The 12,799-nt window shown below is 42.0% G+C and overlaps 1 protein-coding gene across 1 annotated transcript in view; it reads right to left on the minus strand.

Annotated features, from left to right (window-relative positions):
* Positions 1–12,799, minus strand: part of EPAS1 (endothelial PAS domain protein 1) — a 75,778-nt gene that overhangs the window by 35,070 nt on the left and 27,909 nt on the right. The gene's annotated exons all lie outside the window — the stretch shown is intronic.

Below are 12,799 nucleotides of genomic sequence, written 5' to 3' on the forward strand. Positions count from 1 at the left end.
TCAAATCGTGTTGGTCTAGAGAACTGTCTCAGCTCTTAATCCAAAACTTGTCCAGAAAGCCGCCTTTCTTTGACCATGAAGAGCACAAAATGGAAAATACTGTTGCTTGCAAGATAGCCCTTTTTTGGAGAAGCTGTTCTATTTAAATCACCCTCTCTCCATTGTCTATGAAAATAGATTCCTTCTTAAGTAACACAACCAGTAGAGCCAACCTTCTTCAAACTTCATGGCAAACAGAAGGGCAGGAAAAAAGGGGAAGACATTTTATGAAGCAAGTATGCAAATTTAAGCCACCAAGGGACATAAAGCTAAATTTAACATGTGAGAAGCACAAAGAATACATTTATAATGGTTCTGGGATATGGCATTTTAACAGCAAACTCTACAGACTCTAAGGTTCTTTAATGAAGTACAATTCTTATTTTAGAACATGAAGCAGCTGAACCCATTTAAAACCATGAGCCATTTCAACCCCACGTGCTCTGCTGATACTCCAAGTTCTAAACTTGCATGAGTTGAGGTTTTGCAGTTGAGGATCACAGACACACCAACACAAAATACATTTCTTTCCAGGCCAGTTCTAGCAACAGTCCACCAGTGCCACTTGATTGAGCACAGAACAGGGTTCTAAGTTGAACAGGGTTCTAAGTTCCACTGTTTTTGCTGTTTTGGCTGCACTTTCATTTCTAGAATCACCAGTAGAACCCGTCTCCACTCGCAAGGCTCCCAAAAATGAAGCAGCTTATAACTTGTTTTTTTCCAACATCAATATAAAATAATGAGCCTGTAAACTAAAAATGGATCAACCAAAAAAAACCCCCACCCTATCAAAACAAGGAGTTTCAATAAATATATTTTGTTGCATGAAGATTATGAGGAAAACAAGAATTAATTGCATTACTTAATTCTAGAAACTGTTTCAAGCATGATTGGTCTCATGCAAAACTGCCTAAAACACAAAAAGAGTATTAATCCATAATAGAGTATTCCAAAGAAGATGACTATTTCTTAAAGACCTAGACAGTCTGCAAAACCTTCTAGTATTGAAACCACAGAAGGCTTCATAAATTAGTAAGAAGGAAAAACAGCCAGGACGTGCATTAAATGCCAAGAGTAAAGTCACAATAAGGTGTTTGCTGGGCCTCAACAAGGCTGGACACTCAACATCATCATTCAAAGCAGGAGGGAGCACACAGCACATCAGCAGAGCCCTTGTGCTGCCAAACACAAGAAGCTGGGCACATATGTGGGATCAGATAGGTGCTCACTAGTGGGTGTGCTAACAGGGCAAGGGGGCTCAAATTCCTACAGTATCCTCTCAAGATCAGTGATCAGCCCTCAGCAAAGCTCTTTCACAATTATTTTGCCCAAGGTGACTGTTTTATAACACAGTCTCTGTTACAGGAGGCATGTTCTGGAGGAGACCTGCACACATTTCAGTACACAAATGTCAGAATCCAACTTCAATAATTACTTCAGGGGTATTGCTGAAGTGAGCACCAACCCACCTAAGTCTGAATGTAAAGGAAATTCATTACTTTTCTCCTTGCCAAGTAAGAGTCATGCTACATCCATGTGAAAAAAAAGGTCCTTCTTACAACTATCTGAGAAGATACAACAAAAAATGTCCCATGCTCTCCTGGGCCAGGTCATGGCTACAGGAGAGTCATGTATAATACTTATACTGAAACACAGCTTGGTCTCAAAAGCAAAATGTGCCTACTATGTGCCTATACAAATGCCAGACTGGGAACAAATCTCACTTTCTAATTATACCAAGAAAATAAAAGACTAGAAGCAAAACAAAACCAAACAGAACAAGAACTATGTAACAGTATCTGTGAGCATTTCCCATTGTTGCTTGAAAAAAATAACTTCAACCATAAATATTTGAGCTCTGTTCTAAATCTAGAGGCCACAATTTTCACATTAGAACCAACTTGGGCAAAGCAAGATCCAATCCTTCATTTAATTATGAAACTTTGGGAAACAAGGCCAAAGCCAGGTCACAATTTATACAGTAAAAACAGGTTGTATAAGACAGGGTCTCACATGACACCACTGCAGCCACAAAGAAAAATATTTAGTTTTCTAACCTCTGTAAATATAATTTTTAAGTGTGGCTAATGAGACAAGCTGGTTTTAATAACCATGGGTTGCTCAAGGTTTCTAATAGTTAACGCTATTAGAGAGAAAGATTTTCTCTCTATCAGTTACAGACAGATTTTTCCTTCAACAGTACTTTTGACTGTCCTGCTGAGGTCCTCTGCAGAGAGGCATCTCTCTTCATTACACACCACATAAGAGGTTTCTCAGAAAACAAGGGGAGGAATCAGCCTGCCTGGTTGCTTTCAAAAGACTTTTCTGTTCATCCATTATCATTTTAAATAAACAAACAACTTGCCCATTAAGTATTTCCCCTTGTGGCTTCCTGCACCTCAATTTTCCTCCCCATCTCAACTCACACAGCACACCCTTGAGTCGTGTTGCTATTGTAGTCAGGGTGGCATAAGCTCACCAAGACCCAAAATGCCTCCATGCCATTTCCCCTACTCAAGACCTCCATCTACACTTGCTTGCTGTGCCTCCCAGGGATGTCCATGTCAAAGATGGTCATTCTGTGCTTACTTGTACTGGTTGCAGAAGACCCCCAAAATTGCAGTTGAGTGACAGAACTCTGCAAAGAGCAGTATTCTCATGATTTTTGTTTGCAGGCTGTAGGCCATATAATAATTCTCTCTGCAGTTACCCCCACATGATTAGCATTTCACCCCGGGTGAGGCTGGACCACCCATAGTTGGAGAGCAGTGAAGTGACTGCTCAGCAACCTGCACAACTGAAGGCCAGGAGGAAAGAAAGGCTGACACTGAATCCTCTTCACACATCACCCAAGCAATAGAGAAGAGGCCTGGGCTCTAGCTAATTTATGAATCATTCCCTCCTAGCACATAAACCTCCCACTTATGTGGCAGAAAGAGAGCACACGCGTGCGTCACCGCTTGGAGAAAACAACGCAAGCCGAAACCTCGCTCACTCTGACAGATGTCTGAAAGTGCAGAGGGAAGAGCAGAGAAAGCCACCATGAATCAAGCCACCCTTATGCTGGCCCAAAGCCCCAGGGTATTTCAAGCTAAACCTCCGGGGAGCTCCCAGGCACCTTCTGGAGCCTCAGGATCAGGCAGGACAGGACTCGACTGAGCTGCCCAGGCACCCTCACACAGCAATCACAGCATAACTGGTCCCAATAAACCAAGAAAGGAATTGAGAAGCTCAAATTTCTTTTGGAAATGGGGAAGCCAAGCTGAGGAATGGGTCTGGTGACTCCATTCAGGACCTGGCCACATAAAAGGTGGTCAGGAGACTTGAGAAGGAACAGGGAGTGCTGCCCCCCAGCAAGGACTCTCCCAGGGCTGCTGGATGATGCGCTGGTGCTGCACTGCTTATGGGCGTGCAAGCCATTGGGAATGGGAGCATTCCAGAGGCACAGGCAGTTCTGTGACACAGAACACGAGTACAGCACTGTACCCTCAGGACAGCTGTTTACATGATTTCCCACTCCCTCCTGGTGGGTTTAGTCTGCACTCTGAAAATAGAGTTTATGGGCCAATGCACGTGAGAAAAGATGACAAACAACTGGCAACTGTTAGTGCTCCCAGGTGAAGCTTCCATATTTTAATAAGCAGGTCTCCATGCTCCTCCCTAGAACTCAAACACCAAACTAGTCCCAAGGGTACACCCATGCCCAGGAAGAGAGCTCTTCATCCCACTGAGTGCAAACACCTCAGGTGATGCAGGAATGCCTTGCATGGATCCCAGGAGCCAGATTCCTATCTCTTTGCTCATGTCCAGCAGGCCCTTGCAACACAGCTTCACTGAAATCAGCAGGAATGCCTGCAGACAGAGGTCTTGCACGCCCGAGGTGAAGATCTTAATCTGACTTTCTGAAGCCTCTTTTACTGCAGGACTGGAAACTTAGGGATGGCAATTTATTAGCAAAACCTGAAGCCCCACATAACCCATCTGGTTTAAACAATCCTGCAAAACTACTGTGTCAGTTTAGGAATACCTTCCCACTGCCCTCTGCAGTGACAGCTCTGGGCTCCAGCAGCCAGGAAAAACGCTGAGGCAGCCAGCCTCAGCCAGGGGCTGCAGTGCTGCCACTGTCCTGCTGCAGCATCCTCAGAAGGTAACTGTGACCCAGGGACAGGAGAAATCAGCCCCACAAGCAATGGGGCACACAGATCATCCCCCGCCTGGGAGCTCCGGCACACGGCGTCACTCGCTGATCCCAAGCTTGGTTAGGCACCCACACAGTCCTCCCCAGCTCAGCAGCCAGGGACTGAGATGAGGTTTCAGTCCTGTTTCCACTGACTGTGGCTGTTTGCTCTCTGCAGTTTCAATCCCACCAGTACTTCATCTCCACCAGCAATCCCTGCCCGCCACCTCCACCCATACACCTGCCTGCTGCTTCCCACGGGCTGTTCCAGCCTCCCCAAAGCCCTCGGTACCCACTCAGCTGATGAGAGTGCCAGGCAGTCAGCGTCAGAGATCCTCCCTTCTGACAGGGACATTGGTGGCCTCCTCTGAGCTGATGGAGGGGACTTGGCAGGACAGCAATCTTCTGCTTGAGGTTTCGCTGCTCTTCACGAGTCCATGTGGGTCGATACTCAGGTTGTACACACACACACGCTTGTTTAAGATTCAGCAGTGCAGCGACTGCACTGAATTACACTCCCACTGTGCAGGCTCCAGAACACAGAAGCTTTCAGAGAAACTGAAATGCACACCTTGCAGAAAAATATCTCACAAGTAACTCGGTAGCCTTCAGTCATACCTACACTCTGTGTGACACATCCAGACAGCACTTTGAATTATGCAGTTCAGACAGACCCGCTTGAGTTTACTTCATGATTTTGGTGACCCTTGGACTTTGCTTCAAACTGCCATGTATACAAGCCAGTAAAACAACAGGCATATTACTTTATATCCAATGGCTGGTTATTAAATGTTTCTAGCTTCAGCACTTTAAAGGTCAAAAATCCACAGTTAATAAAGTTGTCACATGAAATTTCTCTAGCAAATGCTCATTTCGAATGGTTTAGAGTTAAAGCATCAAATGCTAATTTGCAGAACAAGAAAAATACATTCTGTGGATGGAAAGATAAGAAAATACTTTACAGTATAGAAAATGAAAAATCAAATGCTTAGCATAAAAAAATTCTAACGAAAACCTGTAAAAACTCAATAAAAATATTTTAACAGGCAGTACTACCTTAGATAACAAAAAAGATTTATTTCAAACTAGCAAATCCATTTTTTTTGCTGAGTTTATATTTTGCATTACTTTCTGTTTGGCAAATCTCTAGTTGATTGGAACCAGAATAATAAAAAAAGTTTTGCTGACTGTGAGGCAGTCCACAGCTATCTCAAAACTACACCAGAGATGTGCTTGCAGACACCAAGCAGCCAGCAGTCATGCTTACTTAGCCTTAAAATTCCTTTTAAAAGAATTTGTAACCATTCTACCTGACAAGCAGTTTATTCTGGATGTCATGCTGTGCTTTTGAAAGCTCCCTCCGTTAAAGTAATAAAAGTGACCATTGGTAAATAAAAAGTGCTAGAAGCAGCAATTTACTCACTCCCCACAAACTCGGGCCAAACTGGGAAAGCTGTGAAGGAAACCCATACACAGTGCCATGCAGAGCCCTCCTTATGCCTCTCTCCAGGGAAAGTAATTATTTCTAAAGCCTCAGAAGACACCAGATGCCCAGGTTCAGCACAGCAGCAAGAGCAAAACCAAGGGAAATGACACACAATTATTTTTCAGGCAGATGAAAAAAGCCCCAGACCAGTTTGAAATATGTGGAGTGCTCATGGAGGGCAAGTGCTAAAGCAGTGTTGCTGCCCACTGGGATACAGTACCCAGTACACAGACAAAACAAACTCAAAGGACACTAAAATGGGGAATTTGTTAATAAAGGAAATGAAAGTTCGAAGGTAACAAGAAAGGCAACTAACAGAAAGGGCTATTACAAAAAAAAAAAGGAAATGAAGTGTCTTCCACCCTTCCTTTAAAGCTGCCCTAACTTACAGTAAGTCACCACAGTAAGCTCCTTGGCGTGTTTGAGGAATTTCTTGTGTTTCTCTGCATGCGAATTAAATAACAAATCCCTGCTAGCTCAGCAAAACTTGGCACCTACTGCATAGCACTATTGATGCAATTCTTTCACCAAAGTTTAAAACCAATGGTGAGGTGATAGGAAAACGAGAAATCTGAGTGTCTCAGCAACAGAAGAGGGAAGAGTCTGCATTAAGAGTGAGGAACTCACTTCCATTCTCATTAGGATGCTTGGCACAACAATAGAGGATTTGGCTACTACAATTACAGTATCAAGAGATGAGGCTTAAATGAATACCAAAGTTTTGGTGCCTTTGAACATATTTATGATTCACTAAGTCCATATCACTCCAACACCCTCAAAGATGACAGTAACACAGCGAGCAACAGGTTTTCTTTATAGGGGATAAATTTATATGTACTTTAAAAGGACACAAAAAACTACAACCTTTCAAGTGTCTGAAGCTCTGATTATACCTTTAGTCATAATAATTAAAGTGTATTTGGTTTGTATTTTATTTATTTTCATTAACATTCTTGGCACTGATTTCTGTAACAAAAAAAAAATAGTGTTACTAACAGAGAAAGCATTATATCTATACAGTTTTAAAATGTTTATAGCACTGGCATCTTTTTTATACCACTAACTGTATTTAATGCAGCTACTACTAAAAGAAAAACACTTTGCAAGGTATGACTGTAAATACTGAAGTTATCACAGCAACTGTGTAGCACTTTGAAAGTTCAATGTTGCAAACCTCACTGAGGCTGCAGAAGCACTGACATTTTTGAAAGCATTCAGGTTCACAATATGTCAACAGAGTCTGATAAATTTAATCATAGTAAGCAAAACAATGTCTAAGGATTTATGTTCTTCCTATTTTCTCTCTGGTTTTATGAGTACCTTGGACAGAAAGATAAGTATTAGGATTTCGGCAGCCATTAATCTCCTCCTGGATTGTTTTACGATGCTGAGTGCCAGCCTGTCCCACAGCTGCCACGCCAGCACAAGCCTGGTACCTCAGAGGATGTGTCCAATGCTTTGTGTCCAGGGCATGGCACAGCCCCATGGAACCACCTGAGGCCCATGTGTGCAGAGAAGATGCCAGGCTGCTGATCAGCTCTCAGAGCAGATAGTGGCACTGCCTTTTTGCCTGTATCAGGGCTAGGTGACTTTACTCTGGCTTAGTTTTCAGGAAGTGTAGTATCCTGCCCCAAGTCACTGCATGCTCAGAAAGCACCAATGCTGCTCACAGAGGGTCAAAACAGCTCTGGGTCACCTTTGCAAAGCTGCTGCAGCACACGTTTAAAACAGAACAGTGAAACACATCCTCCATCTTCTCAAATATTAGGGGTCTTTGGAAAGAAACAAGCACAGCATATGGTCAAATCTCAGGAGACCAGCCAATCATCCCAGCTCAGGTCTTCCCTCCCCAGACTGGTTTTGCACTGCTCTGCTCCATAAAGATCATGCATTCCTTCCCTGTGGCAATCAACTCTGACACCAGCCATGACAAGGCAAGTTTCAGGCCCAGCACCAAACACTCTAAACACCACAACAGAAATGACTGTTTCAACGTTGGCCGAAACTCAACTGTTTTTAAATCTGCCAAATTTTTTTTGCAGGTGATAAATGTATCACTCTGCTTTTTTCTCCTGGAATCGCACTGCAGTGGTGGGGGTAAGGCTGGTTATGACAATGCACAACCCCAGATGTCTATCAATGATTTGTGTTTGAGAGATTGCAGATCCTTATCTTGGGGCATTACATTTAGTAATCAGTCAATTTTGACAGCTAATCTAGAGGTCCATACACATTGTTGCTCAAAGGCTCAGCAGGTATTGCTAAGATCTGTTTTCAGATAACCCAACTATTTACCTACTCTAAAAAACACATATGAAAGGATGTGCTTTATCTCTTCACCAGCGGGTTAAAGCTAAAGGTGAATGAAGTGCAATTTGCCGGCTGGGGGAGGGGGGTGAACCCGAAGCTAAATTCAAAACCAGCCCCATTTTTTGATGGGGCACTGATCACATCTCCAGCCCATACCAAACCACAACTGGCATTATTTAACAAGATGGGACAACTGCAGGTAAACAGGGACAAGTTTTCAATTAAGCTGTATTTCAAGCCTAAGGGACAATCATTGCCATTGCATGACTTTGCTATCAGTGGTATGCTTCAGCCCCAAACCCACTCAACCATAAACAGTTCAGAGTGTGGGGCAGAGCATTGTTGACAAATCCCAAGTTTTACAATGTGTTGTGCCTTGAGCAATACCCACCAACATTTGTGGGGGGCAAACCCTGGGGCTTCAGCAGGCTTGGACCAGTATCTCATGACATTTTAGCTCTGTGCTGGCACATTTGTGTGCTGACAGGTTCACACAAGGGGCCTTTGTGGGTAGGAACAATGAGAGAGGCCTGCACAGCACAGGAAAATGGGTGGTGACCACCAAGGGCTGGAAAAAAGCCTCTTTCAAAGGAAGGTCTTTGAAAACATTCATTACACCCCACCCAGCTATTTTCACTACAATATTTCAGTGCATAAAAACAACACAGGGAAAATAAGCAGCCCACCCTTCAATATGTTGTAGGTTCTCCAACCCCTGAAAAGAAATCAGCAAGCCATAAAGACTTTGAAATCTTCACCAAAAAGCCACATAAGAGGTTATCCATCAAAATCTCTCCACAGCACTTTCCTTCTCTCATGCATCTCCAGGCTCTCTATGTAATCTGACTCAACAGACATCCTAATTTTCAGAGTAAAATTGAAATTTAAAAGTGCATTGCCTAGTAAATACATGATAGCAAGCATTTATAGGAATTGAAAAGCAACCTCATTTACCCAACTGAAAAAACTGCTGTACAGTCCACTACAATGGATATCAGCTGTGATTTTTTCCCCCTACCAATTTCAGCAAGATAATAAAACATTTATAGTAAAACAGCAGCCAGAGAGAAAGAAGCAATAAATAATCTATAATTAAATGGGTCTCTGAAACCAGCAGACAGTTGTAAACTGGAAGCCAGTCTTTAGAGACCATGCTCTCACAGAGCCTTGTCTCCATCACAGTCAGCAAAGTTTGCAACAGAGCAAAGATTGAGCAGGTGAAGCCCCCAGCCTTGGGAACACAGAAATAGCTCCTTCTCCTAAAGCTCTGCTCTCTGATGATGCTCACTACAGCACCCTTACACCTAAGTTCTGTACAGAAACCTACACGGAGCACCTACAACAGAAATTCAGCCACTTTGTGTCATCTTGTTTCAGGTGTGAAGTCTCTGTGCTGGATGCTCTAATGTGCCAACTCTAAATGAAAATGCTTTGTCTCACTTACAGAACTTTCCAAACACTCACTAAGATTATTTTGCAGCATTGTCTATTAATAAGTCATGCTTCTTCTCCCAAAGTGTCAAATCTTCTAATACTAAAGTCAAGAAAATAGATCTTGCTATAAAATCTGCATTAAATAACGCTGACCCTTCTTTACTTTTTTGGATCTTAAACCATTTTAGCCTGCACTTGGTAAGGATGGAAGTTAATGATTTCTCCTTCTCTATCTCTTGGTGATTTATAGCCATTCATGGTAAGATGATGGATATCCAGAAAGACAGATTAAACAGCCATTTCTTTGGCAAGCAGGGAATAATAATTCCTGAAAATAACAATACAGATGCACTAAATTTTGATCATACCTTGTAACACAGTTTCCTCCACTTCCTGCAACCATGATCAAGCACAGATTCTGAGGGCCAGGCTACATTTTTTGCCCTCTGGGGTGTGGGTTTTTTTGTAGAAACATCCCAGGACACACAGCTCATTCTCAGCCCCTGCTTTCTCTTCGGAGGGCTGTTGTTTTACACAGTAGCTCTTTAATTGTCTCTCTCCTCCTAGTTAAGTCTTAGGGTAAACTGGAGCAGTGATAACTTCTTATGCTGTGATTTTGAGTTCTCATTAGTGTTCAAAATCTGCCACTAGTTTAAATCAATGAATATCGAAATTTAGTAGCTTGAGCTGGGGTAAATTTTGTTCTTTGCTTATACTACAAGGTAAAAGGATTGATACCAAAGGGTCAGACTACTTCAGCTACCTGGCCAGAAGAGCAGCAGTCACTTCAGCCAAGTTAGGCAATTCCTTTAAACTTACAGCTAAAATCAGAGCCTGGAGTGATTTAACCCAGGGCAATCAGTAACCCAGAACACAAACCTTCAGCTCCTGGCAAGGTCCTGAGGAGTCCTCCCACTGCTGACCTGCCCCTCCACACCCATGGTCGTGGCAGAAGCTGGAGGGACATCGAAACTCCAGCACTCGAGGAGGAAACAGTTGTGGCCTCTCAACACTCAACTGCAGTATTTCAAATATTTTAAAAATTAAGGCTTGGTTCTGTCGGGAATCAGCCACTAGCACCTCTGACACATCAGCCTGAATAATTACCCACTAAACACTAACTTTCAAAGGGAACTGACAGAAAGGCAGTCTGTATTGTAACACAAAGTAAATAACTGGATGCAGTCTTTCTCTTTTGGTGTTTCTTGCTTTATTGCTTCCCTGCTGCTACTATCTTCTAACTCCTAAACCACTATGTAGCTACAATAAAAAAGTGGTTACTCTGGGAAAAGGAAAAAAAAAAGTGAACATGAGAAGCAGCAAAGCTAGGGAGAAATTCTGTACATACACAAATGTCAATTAATATGGCCACATTTCTTAATGTTTTTGGTGTTTTACTTCAGATATATGAACTAACTATGAATTCAGTATTTTCATGTTATTCCTGTTGGAGCTTTTAAGCAAACAAGGCATATGCATACACTGGGCCTGATTCTCATCTCCACCATGGTCCCATCATCCAAGAGGGCAGGAGGCAGGAGACAGCTATAATAAATTCTGTTTATGAAAAACATAGGTAGGAAGAACTCAATTCTTCCAGAAAAGAAAGAAGACTTTTTTTGTTTCATATGATACCATCCACAATTGTTAGCTTACTTCACATTACAATAAGGGAGATCCTGAGATCTCTCAGAACTGTGCATCTGTCAGGGTGTGGTACCTCAATACTCACTGTTTTGATTCTAACTATACAGCAACCAAATTTCTGATGAGAATGTCCAAGATGCACATGCTGAAATGCATGCAACTGGATCAGTACACACAGAAGTGGCCACAAGAGTTACACAAAACAGATGGCATCTCGCAAGTCAGGAGTGAGGGTGCTCTCATCCCAGTAACTACCAGCACTGTTTTGTAAACTCACTTTGTGCCTCCTTACAGTGGTTCTTGGAAAATAAAATTTTGATTCTTCTCATTCTTTCCCCAAATTATGTAACTTAATCAACTGAACTGCACAATTTCCCAAAACCTAACTCCTTTCTCAGAAAAAGCAAAGAAAAAAAAAGGAAAAAAAATGAAGGTAAAAAAAGAAGAGAAACTGCACTCTGCCAAAAATCGTGGTTTTGTTATTAGAAAACACAACTGGGATGGTACAGGGGCCAAAGCTGAGGTAGGCTGAGAAACAACTGTAGCAGCATCAGCAGGGGAGGGCTGAGGCAGGCGCAGAGGGAGCACCACGTACACATGTTGATACAGGCTGAATCCAAAAGGGAACAGCGCTTCTCGTGCTAATCATTCCTTGGAACTGTCTGTGTCTGCCAGTGCAGTTAGCTACATTTGGACAGGACATGCTGCTGTGGCCAAGGGTAGTTACAGAAATGTATTTACCTCATTCATAGACGGGGGAAAAAAAAAGTCCTTTAATACAGAATACAGAACATGAATAAATATTTAACTCTTTTACTGGAACAGCTTTATGCTACTGTGAAATACATTTAAGACTAAGGCATATGGAAAACAAGAGTCATAATTAAAGAGCAAAGCACAGAACATCTAATGAAGACAATATAAGTTGTATAAATATAACTTAACTTGATTTAACATGGTTTTTAGTCAATGGCACATTTAGAAAGTAACAAGTCTTGGAGAAATACACTTCATGGCCACACTCCTGATTTTATTACACATTTAAAAAATTTTTAAAAGCCATCTACTTCATGACTGTATACAAAAATTATCTATATAAACTTCTCTCCCTTGTTCTTATTGTTATTTCTTCATACAGATAATGGACTTCTACCAATTTCTGTTGATTTGAAGAAAACTTGAAAACATCGGGAAAAATCTTCAAGGACTGTAAAACAACCATTACCAGAACAAACCCATGTGGATGAATATTTTAACCACAGTTTCTCCACTTAAGAGGAAACCAATCTCTCAGATCACTAAGAATCAAACAGGCGATTTTCATGACTGATACTAAATAAAGTTTCGTTATCTACCGATAACTGCTTACCACAGCTAAGAACAGGTTGTTTAGCTTTAACCAACAAAAGCCTGGCAAAACCTTTCTAAAAACACAGTGAACAAAACCAATCCATGTGAGAAGAAAGAGCCTCTCCTCTATCTGCTATATTTTCATCTAAACTCTAACTCACAATGAGGTAGGGCATAGGTCTGTGCCTCTGCAGGCACAGGGATTTTGTTCATTGTGATTACAGCATGTTTTATTAAAAACCTGAATGAAAATTTGTTTCCCTGAAGCTCTAGCTTGCTAACTGCTCTGGGAGAAGGATGAATGACAGCATCAAACCTCATCAGCCCAGAAATGAAGAATGCCAACAACTCGTCTA

This window comes from Erithacus rubecula (assembly GCF_903797595.1).
Source record: "Erithacus rubecula genome assembly, chromosome: 2".
Classification (NCBI taxonomy): domain Eukaryota; kingdom Metazoa; phylum Chordata; class Aves; order Passeriformes; family Muscicapidae; genus Erithacus; species Erithacus rubecula.